Source organism: Rattus norvegicus, chromosome 2, assembly GCF_021556685.1.
Source record: "Rattus norvegicus strain SHRSP/BbbUtx chromosome 2, alternate assembly SHRSP_T2T, whole genome shotgun sequence".
NCBI lineage: Eukaryota > Metazoa > Chordata > Mammalia > Rodentia > Muridae > Rattus > Rattus norvegicus.
In genome coordinates, this window is record NC_141535.1 from 35,501,545 (window position 1) to 35,523,610 (window position 22,066).

General features: G+C 45.0%; 1 long non-coding RNA gene across 3 annotated transcripts in view; it reads right to left on the reverse strand.

Moving 5' to 3' along the window:
- LOC102546726 (uncharacterized) overlaps nt 1–1,658 on the reverse strand; it is a 246,060-nt gene extending 244,402 nt beyond the window's left edge. For 2 of the 3 annotated variants that reach the window (XR_015670592.1, XR_015670591.1), the window contains exon 1: nt 1,337–1,465. This is a non-coding gene — a long non-coding RNA (uncharacterized LOC102546726). Of the gene's footprint in view, nt 1–1,336 lie in introns of all 3 variants that reach the window. The other variant, XR_015670586.1, reaches the window with a different exon arrangement.
- Between the last annotated feature and the right edge of the window lie 20,408 nt (nt 1,659–22,066).

Sequence of the window (22,066 nt, forward strand, 5' to 3'; positions counted from 1 at the left end):
AGAAGAAGAGGAAGAGGAAGAGGAAGAAGAAGAAGAAGGAGAAGCAGCAGCAGCCCCTGATTGAAGCCCATGTGCTAAATGTAATAGAACTGAAACCCAAGTTTGATTCTGACCTCGAGGATTGGCCCCACCCTCCCTCCCTCCGCCATTGTACCTAAAATGCTCCCAAATACCTAGTAGCTTCCAGAAGCCTGTGAGGCAGTGGCGTGACTCTGAGACCCAGCACATCCCCAGAGGCCCCACAAGACGTGATCTTTCCCACTTGTTTCTGCAGGGATGATAAGCATTCACAGAATGGCACTCCGAGAAAGATTACATAAAAGCAATTTTCCACAGTGCTATTTCTAGACATTGCATGAGTCATGCGTCACCTTCTGAAGTGCTTGCATTGCTAATGAAGGCTCTCAATGCACAATACAGCAAGAACCCTGCAAAATCCTACAGGCATGGGGAAGAAATGGGTGTTTCATTCTGGATTCTTCATCCAGAAGCCTAGAGATAAAATTAAATGAAAGAACAGGTCACTTATGTCATGGGCAACCTACCTCAGTGTGTCAAGAACACCCTCTGTCTCCCTGTCGTGTACAATGCTTCTAAGGGTTTACTGTGCCGGCTATAAGAAATACAGTGATATATTTCTTTATTCTCTTTTTCAGTGAAGTTATTTATTAAGGTAATTCCAGCTCACATGTTGTTTATAATGTGATTCTTGTGTGAGAACAAAGACATTTAGAAAAGGCCATCTTTACGGTACCTATAAGTGCACTGTCCTAGTGTTGAAAAGATTCCAAAATGTCATTTGGGCCCTAGACCAAGCCTCCTCATTGATGGTAGTTCACAGGACAGCCAGCTACCTAAGGACTTATGAAAATTAGCATATGCTGACCTTTCTACAGGCCTCCCACATGCTAAATAAGCATGGGAAAGATATGACTGAAAAAAGGATAAATTATTAGCCAAACAGTAACTATTCCAAATAGCCTCCTGTTTAAAAAGGAATGAAGAAACTGAAATGCTCAGAGATTCAACCATTTGCCCAGGGTAGCCCAGAGCAGCTGCTTTCTGCTCATGTCCTGTGGGTCGTCTCACCTACTCCTTTCTCACTCTTCATTCAGATCATTGTCACGGAGAGAGCATCCCTCCGGAAATCATGTCTGCCACTCATGTAAGCTATCTATGCCTCACACATTGTCTTTACATGCACTTCCTCGATTCTCAGAACAGGAGGCAACAGGAGACATTCAGTCAGGTCACTGAATGTGTCCAAGACCACACGCCTAATTAGTGACACAGCAGGTGGTAAATCTTTTTTCTCTCTCGTCATCCAACCCATTACCTTCAGAGTTGCTTGTAATAATCCATGCTTGCCACGCTATCGCTGGCAAGGCACTGGCCGGTGGTCTCAGTCTGTTCCCAGCTCGGTACTGAGACCGCATGCTTCCTCTAGTCCTCTCCTACCAACGCTGGCTCTGCCTCTCCAGGGCTCCGAAATCTCCCTCTCCTCCCTGCCGCTGGCTGCTGCCAAACCAGCTCACTACTCACAAATGTCTGCAGCTAGTTGCGGGCGCAGCTAGTTGGGGGTGCACTCTCACCAACCCAACGCTCCGCTGCAGTTACCTTTCCCTGGAGCTCAATTGAGTCACAGCAAAATGCAAAACGCCAGACAATCTTCGTTTAGAATCAACAGATATAACTGGGTGCGAAATCTAGCATCCTAAATATGCCAACTATTCTATGTTAGAAATCTTCCAGTGGAGGATTCTGGTAGATTCTGCCATTCGAACTAACAGCCCCCAACCTATATCTTGTCTGCCTTGATCCCACCATCCAAAAGGAAGCCCTCCTCCTGACTTCCCTCTTCCTCTCTCAGACCCAGAAGGCCTGCCTCCTTCTCACCCAGTGATTGGCTTCTTGTCGTCTTTATTATTTAATCAATTAGGAGGGAATTCCTCCACTCTTTAGCTCAGTGGTATGAGTGGTGTGTAGGAATCAGACAGCATTTGATATTAATAAATAAATGGTTGTTATCTTACATGGAACCAACCACTGTGGGTTTGGTTTAAAAAAGTGGCCCAGGGTATATAAATACAAACCATTACTGGGGCTGATGAGGTCAGCAAAGAATAGCAACAGGGTCCAGGACTCTGAAGGCATACTTCTCTTGTTAATGTCATCCTTCTGATCGCCTGTGTGTCTTATACAGTCACATTTTGTGTAAACTTGATATGACAGTCCTGACTGACTAGTTCTTGGTCTTACAAGGGAAATGTGTGCCTGTGTTTATGCACACGCTTGTGTGTTTGCACATGAGGATTGAGAAAGAAGAAATGGTGGCAGAGGCAAAAACATAAATATAGAGACAAGATGTCACAAAGACCAAATGCAGTTGTCTTTGAGGTGCCTATGTTTCCAAGTCACGCTGTGATGGGGAGCCTTGTGTTCTCAGTCACTATTGGCAACTCCAAAAATCTTACCCGAACTCTGTCCCTTCCTCTCTCCCTCTAGGCTGTAAACACCTGCACTACACTGTACTGTCTCCACCCACCTGTGAGTGGGTGGGGCATAGAAAATCAGTTTACCATTGGATGAAGCAGAAACAAGTGGCAGCCAATGAGAAAGGACGCAATGCAGGCTAGACTGTCTTTGGAACCGTGGGCTTTATCTTCAACCTGTACAGCACAGATGCCCAGAAGGGCCTAGGCACACACGCAGAAGCAGAACTGTTGCTCTTTGACTTCCCTCACCAAAAATCACATGCAACTTGGATGCTGGCACAGCCATGGTCCCTGCTGAAGGCTGACAACGTGTTCTACAACCTTAGAAAGGACAGGCTTGGTGCAGGCAGAGACAAGGCAGGATCACTTAGGACCTCAATTTTTCTTATTCCTGCCTAATCTTCTATTTGAGGTCATGGGGCCTGGAAATCTCAGAGTCAAAGGAACAAAATTAAAGTTGTTCAGCCCTAGCCAAAGATAGATAGATAGATAGATAGATAGATAGATAGATAGATAGATAGATAGACAGGTAGATCAAAAATTGTAGTTAAAAGTAGTAGAATAATATAATTCAAAGTGCTTATTATATTTTCAAGTGTAGAGCCATGCCTGACACACAGATGTTCCAAAGGATTTCTTTCCTTGAAAGGTTCACAGAAGCATAATGTCACTGATGACACCAAAAGACAGCAGGGGAAGGAGTCTGGTCAAAGCAGACACAGGGCAGGGAAACAGGCGAGATAAAGCTTTTATCTGGCTGCTCAGCGCAATGCACAATGTCCTTTGGCATGTTGACATTCAGTGACTTGTCACATCCTCAGGTTTCTCAATGACATTACTACAAACCTCAAAACGAATGAGACTCCCAGAACAGGAGGCTCATGGGGACCAGATGTCCCCAAAACCAGAATCCAGATGAGAAAGGAAGTGAGATTGTTTCTTCCAGGAGGTGATTGTCCTTGCTTTGTTATAGTCCTGGACTACAGGGAAGCAAGAACAAGAAATCCAAGATGGAGGGGAAAAGCTCAGTGCATCAAAGGGACGACACTGTTATCCTTTCTGTTCTTTGACCAAGGAAAACCAGAGATGGGCTCTGACTGCTGGTGCAACCCTGCTGTCTGCAAAAGCATGGCTGCCTTCCAAAGTCTGACCCCCATAGCTGCAAGGAAGCCTGAAGTCATTTTTCTTTCAAATTCTGCATGGCATACTCAGGTACTTACAGCTAGGGCCAACAAACCATATAGGTAAATGGTTTTAGCATCTTATTTTAGTCCGGCCTAAAAGCTAAGAAAGGTTTTTATAATCTTTTCAAGTGACAGGAATAGTGAAATAAGACTATTTTACCACAGAAATTACATGAAATTCAGATAGTTCTGCATCCATGAATAAAATTAAATTGGGGTATAGTCCCAAGAACACGTCTGTGGTTGGCTGTGTGCTACATTGGAAGAAGTGACTATTTGAGAGAAAAATTGTTCCAGGAGCAAAAGAGTTAAGAACAGGGAGTTCCAGGCCTGGTGGCACAGCCCTGTCATCCCATGTGCTGGGTATATTTGGCAGGCAGGGTAGGAAGATCCCAAGTTCAAAGCCAGCTTGATTCATTAACTGAGGTTCTGTCTCAAAATTAAAAAGCAAAATAAAATAAAGGGGCCCAGGAATAGTGCGTGGGACTCCAGTGCTTGCCCAGTATGAGCAGGCCCAGAGTTGGAGCCCCTATACAGCATAAAGGAAAAATAAAAGTACAAAGAATGTTCTCAATGCCTTTTCCCAGGACCACAACATTTTTCTCCAGAAGAGATTCTGTTGGGAAGGCAAAGCATCCTGTAGTCATGTGACCCTTGGATACCCAGACCTGAGATAAGTAGTAGTGTTGTCATGCAATTCTGACCTTTATAATTTCCAAGGTCACACAGCCATTAACTCAGTGCACTTGCAGTCACTGCACTCCCGTTGCTTGGGCCACCCTATTATCTCATGGTAAATAACAGACTGTCATCATAGAAATGTGTAATTACATCAGCTACATGGTAAGGGGTGGGGGGAGGGGGGAACTGGGCTGCTCCTGTGTCACTGGGCTGCTCCTGTGTCACTGGGCTTAGTAATCTGTCAGACATTCTCCACGCCTCCCAGAGCAGACCTCTAAACTCGCCTTGTTGGCAAGATCTTTGCTAGATAAAAATTATCTGTATGAAAGGTTTAAAGGCTGCCTGTTTGGGTAATGCTCAGATCAAGTGCCAGGCAAATCTAGATGTTGAGGGGATTGGTATTCGTCTGCTGGCAGGCCCTGTGGGGTTTATCCCCTAGTGCTCAGGGCTTTGGGAAGTTTAGAGAATATTTTTGGAACAGGGAAGACAATGCGGGCTTGTTCGCCAACACCGAGTTCGATTCATCCCTTTGTTGACAAGCATCTGAAGGACCACATATCTGTGGGCTAGGCAGTCAGTACAATTGGCATTGTTCACGGCCCCTTTGTTGTGGCTGCCCCATGTGCATGGGTTGGGGTCATTCTTCGCAGTGCCTGTGGTTGGAGCTCTAGCTTCGGATCTACACACTCCTAGACTTGTTAGGCCAGATGGCGATGATTTCAGAATGACAGAAGCAAAGAGCAGTGGATGCCGCCACACCTTGTTTCAACACAAACTCTCTGCTTCTTTACTGACACCCAGGGAAGAGATAGTTAAAGCATTGCCTAACAAGCACACTCCTTGTGTTACCTATTCAGAAAACCGTCGAGTGAGGTATTTTCTATGTTGAAAATTAACTGGATCCCATCACTCTCACCCAGCTTTAGAGCAAAGTTGGGGGAGGTATAGCTGTGCATGGTAGGGTAGGTCTTGGAGTCATCTGGCCTTCAAAGCCAGCCCACCCTTAATTGTTCAGGACCCTAAAGAAAAAGCAAGGGCCACGCATGGTAAGAATAGACCCCAAGGAAGAAAGGCAGACAGGGAGGAGGAGAAACCCAGTTCATTTCTGCCTCCTCACTGGTTTCCAGGATCCTTACAGGAAAGACCAGGATCCATCCATGTTGTGGTATCTGAGGAAGCCATCTGCACTTGAGTTGGCATAAGCTTGTGTTACAGACAAGAAAGCCGACATTAAAAACTTCAAACTGTAACTTAGGAGGGTCCTGCTTTTAATGTCAGAAAAGACAAAAGAGAAGTTCAGACAGAAGTAGACTTTTTAAACATGAGCTTATTTACAACTTTACATAGGAGAAGATAGTAGCATCCATCCCATTGAGCAAACCATCCTATTGAACATCAGAGCAAGCACATAATCAGTAGCTATTTGGAAGAGTACTTGGTCCTCTTTCAGTGAGCCCACTGAAATGAACATCAGTGAGGTGACTTTGCTATCTAGAAGGAGATATGGAAGCAAAGTTTAGAGCAGCAATTCAAGGAACAGCCATTCAGAGCCTGCCCCACATGTAGCCCATATATATATATATATATATATATATATATATATACAGCCACCAAAACTAGATAAGATGGATGAAGCTAGAAAATGCATGCTGGAAGGGACCAGATATAGATCTCTCCTGAGAGACACATTCAGAGCTTGTCCAATACAGAGGTCAATGCTAGCAGCAAACCACTGAACTAAGAACAGGACCCCCTTGAGGGGAATTGGAGGAAGGATTGAAAGAGTTGAAGGAGCTTGCAACCCCATAAAAACAACAATGCCAACAACCAGAGCTTCCAGGGACTAAACCACTACTGAAAGACTATACATGGACTGACCTAGGACTCCAACTGCATGTGTACCAGAGAATAGCCTTGTTGGGGCACCAGTGGAAGGGGAAGTACTTGATCCTGCCAAGGTTGGACCCCCAGTGCAGTGGAATATGGGGGGGGGAATAGAGGGGATTTATAGGAGAAATACCTGTATGGGGAAGGGAGAAGGGAGGGAATGGGGGCTTATGGACAGGAAACTAGAAAGGGGAATAATATTTGAAATGTAAGTAAAGAAATATATCTAATAAAAATTTAAAAAATAAATAAATAACTTAAAATGGGATCTATTTCTTTTATGCAAATACCTTTACCTGTAGAACCTGTATTGTCAAGCAGGGAGTGGGTGGGAAGCTCAGCTCCTTTATAAATAAGTCTTGGTTTGGGTGTTATTGCTGTGAAGAGACACCATGACTGAGGGAACTTTTATAAAGGAAAGCATTTAATTGTGACTGGCTTACAGTTTCAGAGGTTTAGTCCATTATGATCACTGTGGGACACGTGGCAGTATCTGGGCAGACATGATGCGGGAGACAGAGCTGAGAGTTTTACATCTTGATCTCTAGGCAGCAGAAGGAGACCGTGTACCCCAGTGTGCATAGCTTGAGCATATATGACCTCAAAGCCCGCCTCCGCAGTGACACACTTCCTCCAATAAGGCCACACCTCCTAATAATGCCACTTCCTATGGCCAAGCACATGAGTCTCTGGGGGGCCATCCCTATTCAAGCCACCACAAGTCCGAAAGATAATCTAAGTTTGAAAGCCAACTGTTTGCTAACATGAAAGATCACTGGGCTAAATCATGTGTGTCAGAACAGTGGAAGACAGACAAACTGACAGGGTGGAGTTGGGGGAGAAGGTGAGGAAAGCTGAAGAAAGAGGGGAAGAGAAGAAACATTTGAAGCAAAGGCATCCTTTATGTTTAGCTAATTCAAAATCATCCCTTAAATAAGAAAATAAGAGAAAACTGATCATGTAAATACAAATAGGAAAAAAGAGGATTTTTAGCAAGCAACATTTTATATAACTACATACAAACTTCAGAAATAAGCAGAATCAATAAAATAAAGAAGAAAACCCCACATTGTGAGAAACTCGTCATTATTATTACCACATCATCAGGTATTTGTAAGAAAACACAGAGCAATGCCACCCTAATACTGTTGCGACGATGCAAAAATCCTTAATGAGCTCAATTAGCATGATAGGAATACGGTGTGTTTCCCCCTGTGAGTCCTACCCCAGAATCACACAGAGTCCTGCAAAAGCCAATCAAGGTAATAATCCCCACATCAACAGGCAAACGCAGAAGAACTCCGTCATCTCAGCAGCTGTAGAGATAGAACAGATAGAGTATCTATCTCTGTGTATCTCAGTAAATTGAACCTTATAGTGGCAGCTATCTGCAGAAACCTACCACGGAGAGCACGCTCAATATTGAAAGAATAAAACTTTCTTCCCAAAACTGAGCACAGGTAAAGGGTCCCTGTCACCCCCTGCATTCCACACATTACTGGATGATCCGGCCAGGGTAGTAACAAAACACCCTACTATAGCCTGCAACTTACAAGTAAATTTGGCAAGTTCTTACAGGATTAGTATTTTATTGTAGTCTCCGTGCACAAACAATGAAAATGATTGCAATTTTTTTAAGAAGACCTAGAGAAACCCCTAAATAAACAGTACTCAGTAGCATGTTCTGAAATTAGAAGACTCAGCAAGATGCTGATTTCTTTGTTGTAATAGCCTATAGTTTTATCTCAAACCCAAAACTAATTCTAATGCTTTGGGGAAGACAGTGACAAACTAATTTTGAAAGTTACATGAAAAAGCGAAGAATCCCTTCTGTTTCAGTTTCTCAGAGTCCTTCCTTTGGCTGGCTTATGCTGATTCCTGTTCTGGATCCCTCCAAGGACCCCCAAACATCTTAACCTCTTGACTCCACAGGTGTGTAAAGAGCTGAGGAGAGGAGTCTAAGAGTCCAGTATAGTTACAGCAGGTATAAAAAATGCTGGCAGTACCCATCCCTAGATAGTCTGGAACAAGAGCAGTTGAGAGCAGTAAGATGAGAGGAAGAACAGGTTGTTAGACCCAGATTCTGCCTGAGGTGACCCACCAACTCTTCAGATGCTTCCAGTATTGGGGGTCATAGGTGTGGGCATCCTGGACTGGCTTCAGGAACTTTGCTATCATTGGCTTTGGCAGAGTCTGAAGCTGCTGGTGCTGGAACAGTTCCTGTTGGCCTACCCTGAGACATGCTGAGCCGCCTGCAGGGCCAGCAGCTCAGAGATGGGGAGGAGGTGGCAGATTGCTGGAGGGTGTGTCCACAGACACTAAACTGGACTACTGGAATTTAGCTTCAGTGCTAGCAAGAATTGTCCTCCTATAGACATCATCTCAAAGGAACAGAGTAATCTTTACCATTGATTGAATTATTCCCATCTCAGCCAGTGCCCACCAGACCTGCTGAACCCAAGAAGTAGAGACTTGCCTAAAGTGGCCTCACAGAGCTCCATAGGATACTCCAGTTCCTACAAGAAAGCCATTCCTCTAGGACCCCTTATGGCTGAAGGAGAATTCCAGAAACCTGGTTTGCAAACCCTCTTGGATTTGGGAGTAGAATGCCAGACAAAGAGGAACTTAAAGTTGAAGAGCCTAAAGAGACTATTCATCATCTCAGCAAAGTGCCAGACGGAGAGTCCAGAAGTTTCCAGGGAGCCTTTTCTTACCCAGACAGTAAGGCAGTAAAGTTGCCGATATCAGCATAGCCCCAGCATCCAAGGCAGGAGTACAGTTTATATGTTCAGCGTGGAGTAAACTTCCCTCAGTTGACCTGCCTACAAGGCCACATGCCATGATCTCAGGCTCTCCTTCTTGATGGTGTCTGTGCTACAGGGAGACCATCTTACCGAGATCCATCTTCAATTTGGACCTGTGGTGTGGACACACCACATACACACTCACACACATTCACACACACACACATTCACACACACACACACACACACACACACATGAGCAGCCATATACCTGTCATCTCTGTAGCCTCCACTTCCACAAAAGCTCACACCTGGCAAAGCTAATGCTAATGCTGTCCCCTGAACCCACCTTCCAATGCACTGAGTGTGACCTGGGCTTCCAGCATCGCTCCAGCCTCTTACAACACCTGCTGACACACACCCAGGAACAAGATCCAATGCCGGACTCAGATGACAAGGCAAAAGTGTCGAAGATGGCAGTTGTCCTCTGCTCCCACTGTGGACAGACTTTCCAACAGTGTTCCAGCTTTAAACCATCACTTGTGCATCCATGCCAAGGACAAGGACCGTCAGTCCTTGGAAGACCCTGCAGCCTCAGTTCTCTCCAGGAAAGCAAGCCTTGTGTGATAGTGACTCTGGCTAGACCTCCCAATGCAGTAAACACCTGGTGACCTATAGCTGAATCTGCACTGGTGAATGACCCCATTCCTGTCAAGTCTCTGGAGGTTGCTTCATCTAAAGTTCCCAACTGGTCAGCACCAGCAGGTGCCCAGAGGTAAGAAGCCCACGTCTGTTCTCAGTATAGCAAAGTGCTTGAGAAGCCTGGGCCTCATTTACCGTCTGTTGACTATGATGGCCTGCAAACTTACCACTGTGCCCAGTGTAGCAAAGGCTTCTGTCAACTCTAAGACTTGGTCCTCTACCTGTGCAGTCATAGGGTGGAGGTGGAGAACCATGCAGATGCAGTATGGGAAGTGAGGGCTTCAGTCAGAGTGCCTACCCAGCAGTCCACCAACACATCCACGTGCCTAGGACACATGTGGTCACTGCTTCCTTAACAGCCAACTCCAACTTGGACCACCATCATTGCAGCTGCATTGGCAAGCACCCTGCATCACTATCTGGTCACACAGTGGGACATGGCAAGAGATGGAAGCCCCCGAGAAGTGTCCGGAATGTGGCAAGACCTTCAGTAACAATTGTACCCTGCTGTGCCATCTACTAGTGTACACAGGTAGGCCCTACTCCTGTGTGCTTCAGCTGCCTTCGCTTCTGCGGTGCCACCTGAAGATCCATGCCTAGGAAATATTGAACTGGCCTCCTCCATGTTTCAACAGCCTTGTCCCATATGCATCTCCCTGCATGAATGAGGTTCCCTGGGATGATGTCTCCTTCACATACATCTCCCGCTGATTCCTAAAAGTTGGCCTCCATGTGCTTCAAGATGTTCCAAGAAAACGTGACTTTTCAAAAAGAAGAAAGAAGAAAGAGGAGGTAGAAGAAAGGAAGGATGGAATAAAGAAAAAGCAAAGAAGGAAAGAAAGAAAAGGCCTGAAGTAGTCAATTAGAAAGAGAGAGATTTTAAAGGTGGAGGATCATGACCACCCAAACATCAAGACTTTCTATAAAGCAATTACAATCAAAACATTGTGCTTCTGGCAAACACATGCATGTATACAAGACGTTATGTGTCTTCTAGCTGAAGACAGTCTAGAAAGTCATGAAGAAAAGGAGATGTGAATTTGTGCAGCATGGTCAGTTAGAAATGACCTGTGTGGATACACAAGCTGGGAAACAAACTGTCGTCCACACACACTGAGAAATCCAGCTCAGCAGAAGGAAGGAACAAACTAGTGTACAGACAGCACGCAGACGAATCCCGAAAAATATCAGGGAAAGAAGCAAGCAAGCCCTCTCTGGGTGTGGTCCCATCTTATGATGTTACTCAAGAGGCCTAAGTGTTTTCCTCTCTACAAAGGAGAATCAGGTCAGTGGGTTCTGGACACTTGGAGGAAAAAGATTAATTAGAAAGGGCACACGGGAACATTTAAGGTGACAGAAAAGTGCTGGGATTGCGTAACTATAAATGCTTCTCATATGTTCAGAGAAACATATGCCAAAAATGAGAGAATTTTGCTACATGTGGCTAATGAGCTGCAAGAGCCTTACTTTAAATATATTATATATTTTATATATGAATAGGTATAATGTATATAATTTTATATATGTATAGTATACATACATACATACATATATTTTATATATGTATATGTGTTTGTATACATATACATGCATATACACACATATATATTAGAGAGAAAAAGAGAAAATAAATTACATGGGAAGTGACTACGAAAATAGGATAAACCAGGGACTAAGCCACTACCCAAAGACTATACATGAACTGACCCTGGGCTCCAACCTCATAGGTAGCAATGAATAGCCTAATAAGAGCGCCAGTGGAAGGGGAAGCCTTTGGTCCTGCCAAGACTGAACACCCAGTGAACGTGATTGTTGGGGGGAGGGCGGTAATGGGGGGAAGATGGGGAGGGGAACACCCATAGAGAAGGGGGGAGGGGTTACGGGGATGTTGGCCTGGAAACAGGGAAAGGGAATAACAATTGAAATGTAAATAAGAAATACCCAAGTTAATAAAGATGGAGGAAAGAAAAGAAAATAGGATAAAAAAAAAAGGAGTTTGGCTCACTGATCTCTGTCATATATAATTTAGGATTTGTTTGACAGCAATAATATATATAACTATTTTACATGTTTTGAAGGAAAATCAATTAGTCTGAGGATTGTTAACAATAAAAGGATGTACTATAGATGCCAGTCAAGGAAATTTGAGGGACAAATTATTCCACACAGGTAGTGAGTGGGCTCAACAGTGACTCCATGAAGATGCGCTTGTGTCCTCCTCACATTTGGAGGCTATGAGTTCTAGGCTATACAGCGGAAGCGTGGTAAGTGTGCTTCAGACAGCAAAGAATGGGAACGGACTTAGGATCTGGAAAGAAGGGGCTTGAGATAGTAGTCACACACATCCTTGCTGTAGAAGAGGTAGTTTGGGAACACAGAGAAGGATGGTCATTGGAAATGCTCCAGCCATGAGCCTATGACTGCTGAAAGACACAGGGACGGCAGCAGAAGACACTATCTACCCACCCAAGAGCCAGCCTGTCTGAAATAAAAGACCCTGCATCCCACTGGGCTCCAGGGCCATAACTTAACTCACTCTTGAGGCAGTGACTGAGATCAAAGGCAAAGTTGTCCACAGACGTTTCAGTCCCAGGTTCTCCTGACAACTTGCTTTAATGGTATGAAGATGTCTGTGGCCATCTCCCATCTGTCGTTCAGACATCAAGACAGAGGAAGGGCCACTATTCCCACTGCCACCTCTCTGCAAAGAGGTAGCTTTGGACCCCAAGGGCATTAAAGATAGAGGAACAGAAGAGATAGAAGCAACATGGAGTTTCTTTAATAGTCTTTTCCTCCTTGCCTGTTTTACATACATTAAAAACGGCCTTGTTTTGTCAATGTCACTTACATTGCATTTTCGTAGGCCCATAACCAAAAGCAGTTCCAAGCTTACTCCAAGATCTAATTAGCTTTATAAAAATGATGCTGAAACTAGAGAAAGTTAAGAATAAGAAGTTGCTGATAACGTCAGTTTTCCTCAGGGTCAGCTTTCCAAAGAAGAAATTTGCTGATCTCACAGGAGACGTCGCTCCTTTTAATTCACTAATCTCTGTTTTCTTTTTCAGTCAAATAATTCATAAGTCACATCTTTCTACATCCCCAGAGTCACGTGAAGAGAATACCTGCCTTTGTTACTTTCTCCAAATCAGGGGAGGATTACCTTAACAGTCAAATTACCGTGTCCCCAGACTCCTGCATAAACCCCTCTACAGGCTCAAAGACCATCAAGACCGCTGAGTCACGCAGCCAAGCAATTTTCCATTTTGTAGTGACTGACTTAAAGAGGAGCCAAAGAATATGGACAAATTTCCCTTGATCACGCTTAAAGATGTAACTAAATCTGTAAAACAGGAGAGGTATAAGTTCTTAAATGTTAAAAAAAAAAGTCATGCCCAGATGAGGGGACAGAATAGGAAGATAGAAAGATTCGCTGGACAGAGGGATCAGAGTATGTGAAAGATAACTAGAAGAAATGAAGACAATCTACAAAGAACCTCAGGCTATAAGATGGACAGAGACTGAACGAGCACTGTGAACAGTGACTGTGCACCTGGAACTGCTGACTTATGCCTGCTCACAGGGCTCTGTTCACACCACTTCACAGCCTGTCCTGAGGGAGCCATTTTGGGGGTCTCTAAACTACAACTAAGACCATGGCCCTTCTAGGTACAGAACTGAATTCAAATAGCTCACAGATGTGGATTTGAAGCCCAGTTTGATTCTTCTTTGAGTTTCTTTCCCAAAATGCTTCTTAAAGGAAGGCTCAAGGGGGCTAGAGAGATGGCTCCACGTTTAAGAGCACTTGCTGCCCTTGAAGAAAGCCCAGATTGGGTCCCCAGAGCCTACATAGTAACTCCCAACTGTCTGTAACTCCAATTCTGCTCCTCTAAGAGATCCAATGGCTTCTTCTGGCCTCTGTGGGTACCAGTCACATACATGGTGCACTTCATAATACATGCTGACAAAACATTCATACACATAACATAAAATAAATAAATCCTAAAAGAAAATAAGAAGAGGGATAGAGGAAGACCCTGGCACTGACCTAAGCCTCAACCTCACAATGGTTCTGCTGTCTTCCAAACCAGCTGGCAACCCAGCGTTCCAGCATATGAACCTATGGGGGATGGTTCCCATGCAGTCTACAGCAGATCCCCAACCTGCACGTGCATCTGTCTTTCAGTTACCTGCTTGATAGTGCAGACGTCTGGATTTTTGGATTGAACAGCAGTCAGGGATCCAAGCCAACAGCTCCTCTTCCCTCCACTTCTTCACTGGTATCTTTGGTGCTCTCCGCCAGTCCCGGGTCCCTGGGGGCTGATTCCACTCACAAGAAAACAATGGTTGCCTGATTTATATGAACCAATACGTGGGGTAGAAAGTCAGAAGTAGCACATACTCACACCTGCTTCCGCTGTGAGAGTCCATTACACTTAGGGTCCATTCTCTCTCTAATTATAGTCAGCAGAACAATAACAAGAAAAATGTAAATAGTGCCACTTGATTCCACAAATGTAAAGCGTGTTAGTAATTAAGCGTCACTCTCAAGTACTATGAGAATTTGAGTTGGCTTTCATGTACACGTATGATAAAAGATGTAATTGCTTTACTTATCAAATAAATAGAAAGCAAAAACAAACATTAAAACAACCAAGAAAGAGGCATGTTCATAGTGCAGATGGGAGAACAAAAGGCCTCAACATCTATTATGAGGAGCAGAGGGAAACCCTGGGTATGTGAAGCCTGAGTGAATGTGTGTTGTTGATGTAGCCACACCCATGCAGATGACTCTAGCCTCTGACCTGTGTTGAAAATGGCAAAGCCTTCCTCTGGTCCACATGCAGATGTAGACATTATATGCAGAAAATGTCCATCAATGCCAACCCTAGCAACCTTATATTTACAGCCTGATGATTGTTCACCTACAGAGACTCCTCCAATAGAGAAACCTGACCCCTTATTCACCTGTATACCATAAACTCTGACTTGCTTCAACCGTATGCATGAACCCTGCCTCTATGCTCAACTGTATATCATAAATACTGAGGCCCTTGGGCTCTGTGGTGTCTCCATCAGAAAGCCCTGCCTATCTGATCCTACCCTTTCTGTGTGTCAATGCATTTAACATTTCTTCATTCCCTTGCTCCCCACCCAGGTCCACTTCTGGAAATGGTGCATGACATCTCTGGAGGAGAATTTAGAAAAAATTAGAAAAATTCTAGAGAGCTTTTTTACTTACACTCGAAATACCTGCTAGAAATGTGTGTGTGAGTGAGTGTGTGTGTGTGTGTGTGTGTGTGTGTGTGTGTGTGTGTGTAACAGACATTTGAAGGACTAGAGAGATGGCTCAGCATTTAAAAGTGTTGCCTGCTCTTACAAAGAAACACTTTGAGTCCCAGTAACCATATCAGGACCTCACAACTATCTGCAACTCCAGCACCAGGGGATACAACACCCTGTCCTGGACTCTGGATACCTGTCCTCATATGCACATTCCCATACACACACACACACACACACACACACACACAAAATTTTAAAGAAGAAATGGTACATGAATATACCCTATATTTCTATATATACTATATATATACATATACATATGTATATATATACATATATACATACACATATATACATATATACATACACACACAGATGAACAAATTAGCAAATTAGCAAATTAGGTCTTTTGCTTATAGTAGTGGCAATAACACTCCTAAATTCCATCACGTTGACACACATGATGGTTATCTAGGTGTCTCCAAGACAGGAATCTGGATGTAGCTCAGCCAGACCTCTGTTCCACATTGCCACCACCCCCAAAGCTGCAGTTAAGATTTCAGAGAAGGCTGAAGTCTCAACCAGTGAATGAAGATAGTTGGTTTCCCAGTTCACTCATGAGCTTGCTCGCAATACTCCGTTCCCAAAGGCTATTGAAACTTTTGAACAGAGGCTTCAGTTATTTGCTGTCCAAAGCTGCCCTCTGTCCTTGCCACAGCAACTTGCCCATCAAGCCACAATATCATTTTGTAAAAGTCAGGAGTCACAGGTTTGGTAACTTGACCAGAGAGGTAGCACCCCTTCAACACCTCCATTTACCTTGATTGAGAAGGCCGTAGTGAAAGAAAGAATGTGCTTTAACTGCAAGAAGACTGACTGCAAGACAGGAGTTAGAATACTGGTAACATACAGTGCAGGGCCTAGACGTCAGCATCTGGAACATCTGGACCAAGCTAAGACTCAAAGACATCCTTGTCTTGGCATCCACATTCTCTCAAACTCACTGCCTTCCACCACTATCTTTTCTCCTTCTCCAAATAAAGGTTAACCTGTCTAAAGCGCTCCTTCTTCAATGGAGACAATACTTCTTGGTTCAACTCTCTCTCCATAGCTTCCACAGACAATGTGATAGTTTGGGTATGCTTAGCCCAGGAAGTGGCACTCTTTGGAGGTGTGGCCTTGTTGAAGTAGGTGTGCCACTGCAGATGTGGGCTTTAGTACTCTAGTCCTAGCTGCCTAGATGCCAGTATGCTTCATCGGGCTTCAGATGTAGATGTAACCCTCACCTCTGAACTGTGAGGAGGTACAAATAAACCACGAGGGCCTGGAGAGATGGCTCAGTGGTTAAGACCACATGCTACTCTCACTAAGGATTTGGGTTTGATTCACAGCAGCTGCATGGTGGGCCAATAACGTCTTCAACTATAGTTTTAGGTGATTTTATACTCTTTTCTGGCCTCCCTGGACACCAGACACAAATGCCTGTCCGGATGCTGCCATGCTCCTACCTTGATGATAATGGACTGAACCTCTGAACTTCTAAGCCAGCCCCAATTAAATGTTGTTCTTCTAAGAGTTGGTCATGGTGTCTTCACAGCAGTTAAACGCTACTTAATTAAGTCAGCCAGAGGCACCCTCATAAAATGACCACATTCAGAGAGTCTCAAAGCATGACAACTTCACAGAAGAACATACGTTTCCAGTGTTTTTATTGTTATTATCTTGCATGGGGGTATTTTCCTCCATGTAAGTAGCTCACTACATTTGTGTCTCCAGTCCCTCGTGGTTCGTTTGTATCTCCTCACAGTTCAGATCCAACTCGCCAGCCCAGGATTTTTAGTCATCGCCCATGCAATTTGGCTTCTACTCTAAGAGATTGTGAGGAGAACTGAGCTCGCTGGGCAACCAGAGGTTAACCTGCAGAAGGAAAGATTGCCTCACCCCCTACCCATCCTTCCTTCTACGGAGGAACAGACTCTTCTATTCGCCATAAAATTGCCCTCATAGTGGTAGGACTGCCCTAGAGCCTCAAGTTAGCTCTCGGTGAAGAAGTTGGAAAGAGGAAACTCCAAACCTAGCTTCAACCCATCCCCTTGTTATTCCAAAGCTTTAAAGATAAAGCTGATGTTGTTTTTGCTTTTTTGGCTTTGTTTGCAGCTTGTTTGTTTGTTTGTTTGTTTGTTTTAAACAATAGGTTTATGAATAATACTCTGGGGAACAAAGTGCCCAGACTACTTAGGCAGAACATAACCAATACCCATTTAAAGTGCCCCTCACATCAGAGGGCAAAACAAAACTACATCTGTCAGTCCTCATTGTCCCTGACATTGTGCTAAAGCCACTCTTAAGGCAGCTGGCTTTATAAACTCAGAAAGGCCTCTCTAGGGGGCGGGAGGGATATCTAGGTCCTACATAGGTGGAAACTTCCTCCCTTAGAACTATTTCCCCGGGATTGGGGATTTGGCTCAGTGGTAGAGCACTTGCCTAGGAAGCGCAAGGCCCTGGGTTCGGTCCCCAGCTTCAAAAAAAAAAAAAATAGAACTATTTCCCTCTCAAACCCTAAGCTTAAATGCCCATCTTCTCTCTGTCCCTTTTCACATTTTATCAACATTTCCTCTCCTAGGGTTTATACCCTGCCCCCAAAGGAGCAGGACAGTTTAGGTTCCGTAAAGATCAAAGGCAAAATTAAGGTTAAGCATCTTTTTTTTTTTTTTTTAGCCATCAGATGACTCCCTAAGGAGAGTAAAGGCATCAGGAAACACCAGCTGTCTCACAGAAAGGGTCCCTGGCTCTGTTCTCACTCCTTGGAATTGAGTTCTGAAAGAGTCCTCTTCTGGCCTCTTGGTTTAATGGCTACCACGCCATGAGGTTGGGGCAGGGGGTGGAGTGTGGGGGCAAAAACTCTTAAGTGCTTTCGGTTTTCTAGAAGCCAAACTTGCTTGTCTGTGGAGAAGGGACGTCTCTCCCATCTTTCTACCAATGGGCCTACCTTCTCTCAAGGGGGCACGACAGGCCAACTCTTCATGAAGTTTCAGGGATTTTTTTTTTTAGGGCTCTATGCTGGCCTCCACACGGCCAAGCTTCCCTTCACAGTTTGAGGACTGTCACCAACCCAGCAGAGGAAGATCAGCTCTTCCTCCTCTGGGGAGTTCAAACTTTTCCTTAATGTTTCTGGTGCTGTTTCAGTCAATTGTCCCAAGAGTCAACCAAGGACCGGCTGTGAGGTGAGACAGACACAGCGGCCTTGGTGAACAAAGAAGAGACGGACAGTCGTTTAATGGGTTTCTGTAAGGGAGGAGATGAAATATGGGTCAATGTCTCAGAAGGCCAAGAGGCAGAGCTAGGGGAAAGCGGCAGATGTTGTTGAAGCTACTCTTTCAAGTTCCTGGGCACTCGGAATCTGCAGATGTATGTTGGCAAGGCTACAGTCAGAGTGAATCGGGAGGCAGGGGTTCACACATCTGGAAAGCATTTGCAGAGGGCAGAGTTCAGAAGTGGTCTCCCTCTGCTGCCTGCAGAGCAGCCTGTCGAAGCTGACTGATGCAGAGGAGAGGGCTGGCTGGTCCCGGGGGAGTCGCTGGGGTCTCAGTCTAAGTGCAAGATCTACCTAAGCCAGTGGGTTCTCCTCACTATTAGATCAACCCCACAGAAAAGTCAAAACGATCACAAGATGAGAGCAGGTCTGGGGAAAGACTGGAGTAGAGAAGAGAAAGCTCCCTAACTGTGAGAAGTCTGGCTTCCAGTCAAGAAACAAAATGTACTTGGACTGAATCCAGTGCATGAGTTAACTTGAGAGCAAAGAACACCATTCAGAGGAGGGGAAGAAAGGCCACTCTGCTGCATAGGAACACCCAGGGATCACGCTCACACCACACTGGCTTTTCCCAGAAGTTTCTGTACATTTTGCCTTCATTTGTTTCAAGAATGCAAAAGACACTCTTTATCTGGAGGGAATTACTTACTCTCTTTAAAAAAAATTATGGGGTTCTGCAGGGCAAGGCAGAGAGAGAGAGAGAGAGAGAGAGAGAGAGAGAGAGAGAGAGAGAGGAGAGAGGTGCCCAAAGCCTGGATTATTACTGCACTGCCCTTCAGCCTCTTGCTGTCCAACATGAGATGTGGGCCTGCCTCCCAGAAGGGCCAGGACACCCTGGGGGCTCAGCTCCCCTCAGGGGAAAAGTTTCAGGGTGAAGTCATGTCCCAGTTCAAAGGTCCTGCCATACCCATCAGTACAAACGACACAGCGCACAGCTGTTCGTGGTGCTTAGCTGGGGGCCTCCTGTCCCCGCGTGACCTCTCAAGGTGTGATAATGACTTAAAGATGCTGGGGCTTAAGCGCGTTGGTTACTGTGGTCCAGGTCCTCAGAGTCCATCTGGAGAGAGAGCATCACAAATAAAAAGAAAACGAGTTATAAAGTGCAGCACCAAACACCAGTCAGGAAATAAAACAAGTCTAGACAAATGTCCTGACTCCTTACCCTCAAGCCTGCTGACCTTCCTGTCTTGAGGAGTGTCTCACACCCCCATAGTTGCCCAAACCAGAAACCTGTACAGCTCCTGCTCCACCGCCAGCTCATCCACTGTGGCCGTTGGATACCATTGCTCCTTAGCATCTCTTCCTGGAGCAGTCCTCACTTCAACCCACCACCCTCAGTGCGCCAAGCCAGAGTCAGCGCACCTGGAAACTCACTTCCGCTGCCAATCTTTTCCCACTAAATTGGTTTTCCGGTGTGTATTTCTAAATTTAAACATGAACGTGTCACACTATTCTAAAGGGGCACACGGTCCTCTCTGCTTCGAGGACAAACATCAGCCCCTTGGTATGGCACACAAAATCCTTATGATCTGGATTTTGTGTACTTTCCTAACTTTGACTCAAGGCTGTTCTGGTAAATGTTCAAAAACAAGATATCCAGACAGACCACTCCTGTGTCCTGTAAAACTTGTACACAGCCTCCCACCTCCCAGCAAGAGTTAACTTTACATTTCCTGATTATTCCACATCCCTGTTGCACATCTTTTGCACATCTTTCTCTCTCTGGCATAAAGGATCCTGTTTAATTCAAACCTAGACATCCTTCAAACCCAAGCTGGTCCAGAGGCAACTGGGAGAAATGCCAGGTTTTTAAAGGGGATTGAGGTCAAAGACTTCTCAGCAGGTTAAGGGAAGACGCAATCAAAAAAAGAAGCTGTGTCTTACCTAGGCAAGCTGAATTTGATATGAATGTGTGGTCACCAAGGAGAGAGATATATCTAAGCAGGAGATGGGAGTGCCAAAGCCTGGCTCTGGCTGATTCACCCATGTATATGATGCCATGACCTGCAGGGTTCTCTGTCAATCACATGTTCTACATACCCAAAGGAAGAGAGGGACTGTTCTTCCCAATAACCCCGCAGGGTGTAAGGTGAGCGTGCACTGATACGATCACCAAGAGCTTCCTCATTTCTGAAATCCATCATGCACTGTGGACATACCTTACTCTTTCTAAAGGAATGCTTGATGTAGTTCACAATAAAACATCACTAACGTGACACCATCTGCTTCTCAGTAAATTGCCTCAACGCATCGTAAAGTTTGAATCTGATGCAATTTGAAGGCATTCCTGTTTGAAGCAAACTGCTTCTCTGCATGCAGCTGGTGGGAGCAATCTACAGACATAATACGTATGACGATGCCTTGAAGTGTACCACATGATATGCAAGTGTAAGAAATACTAAATGTGAAAGAAATCATACAATGCCTTGTAACCTAGCACCATGCTCCAATGGAGATGTATTTGTTCAGGTGAACCTGAGAGTCCCCACACTAAGACAATGGCAGAGGACAGTTTTGTGGCCTATGCAAGTTAGTTTCCCACCATTAGTGTAGACCTAAATGTATCTGAGTGATGTTGTACTCGAGAGATCACAGAGCTTTTACTCAACCCTATTGATAAGGACTGGACAAAGGCCCCCTCTGGACTCTGCTTTTCTGTTCCCTGTGGGATAGCATGCTGGCTTCTAATGCTTTGGAAGAGCTGCATTTAAATTCAGATGCCAGAGCTCAGCATGTCTATGTAAGCCATGGTTGTCTTGGTGCTGTCCCTTGCCCTGTTCCTGCAGCAATCCTAAAGACAGCACAGGGCCTTAACTCCAAAACCTCCATGCACGCAGTGTTGTGCTAAGTAGACGAAAAGAGTCCACCCAGGTTTCAGGTTTCCAGTGTAGATATGCATCCATAATGTAGACAAGCATACATGTATGTGAGCACACACATACACAATCCAGAGAGAGAGAGAGACAGACAGAGAGAGAGAGAGAGAGAGAGAGAGAGAGAGAACACTACCATTGATGTTTAGAGAACCTTGAAAGGCATCCAGCTGCACTCTGAAACCCAGGTGGTGTGTGTCCCAATTAAATAACAAAAAGCCCCACAAATGCTGGAGAACCAGTGCAATCTGATAGACTGTCACATCTGAGCATTTCTAGGTTCTCTGGGACTTAGGAGGACATTAAGGAGGAAAGGGGGTTCCAGTACTCAATAGATGACCCCTTCCTGGACTCTGGTTTCAATGAGATCAATAAAAAATTAGCAATGACAGGCAGGCCACAGGCTCCCAGAAGTCAAATCGGGGTACCCAAAGAATTCATGGGTGATGGTAGCTAATCCTCCAGTGGACCCTCAGGACAGCTCAAACCCACCCTCCCCCGTGTTTCTATTTGCTACTCTGTGTCCAGATACTTTCTACAGGCCAACCTCCTGCTATCACAGAGTGGGAGGAGAACCCTCTGCTTTCACCCCCTCATCTTGCGGCCTTGTCTCCTGCTCACCTCTCTGTCCTGCAAGGCCATCAGTTCCACGGGGCCTCAGACCCTTTCTCCTTTCCACTTTTGTACTGTTAACTCATCCTATATTCCTTTGGCCTCCTAACGCCTGCCACACGTGGAGCAGATGGGTTGAGCTTATAGACGCTATTATTGCCAGAGTCTCGTCCTTCATTGTCTCGCAGCCTGTCTCTACTTAAGCACTAATCCTTTTCGCCATTTTTGACCTAGTTCCCATTATTTTGTATTTTTCCACATTAAGTCAAATAAGCCTCTTGTCAGTCCACAT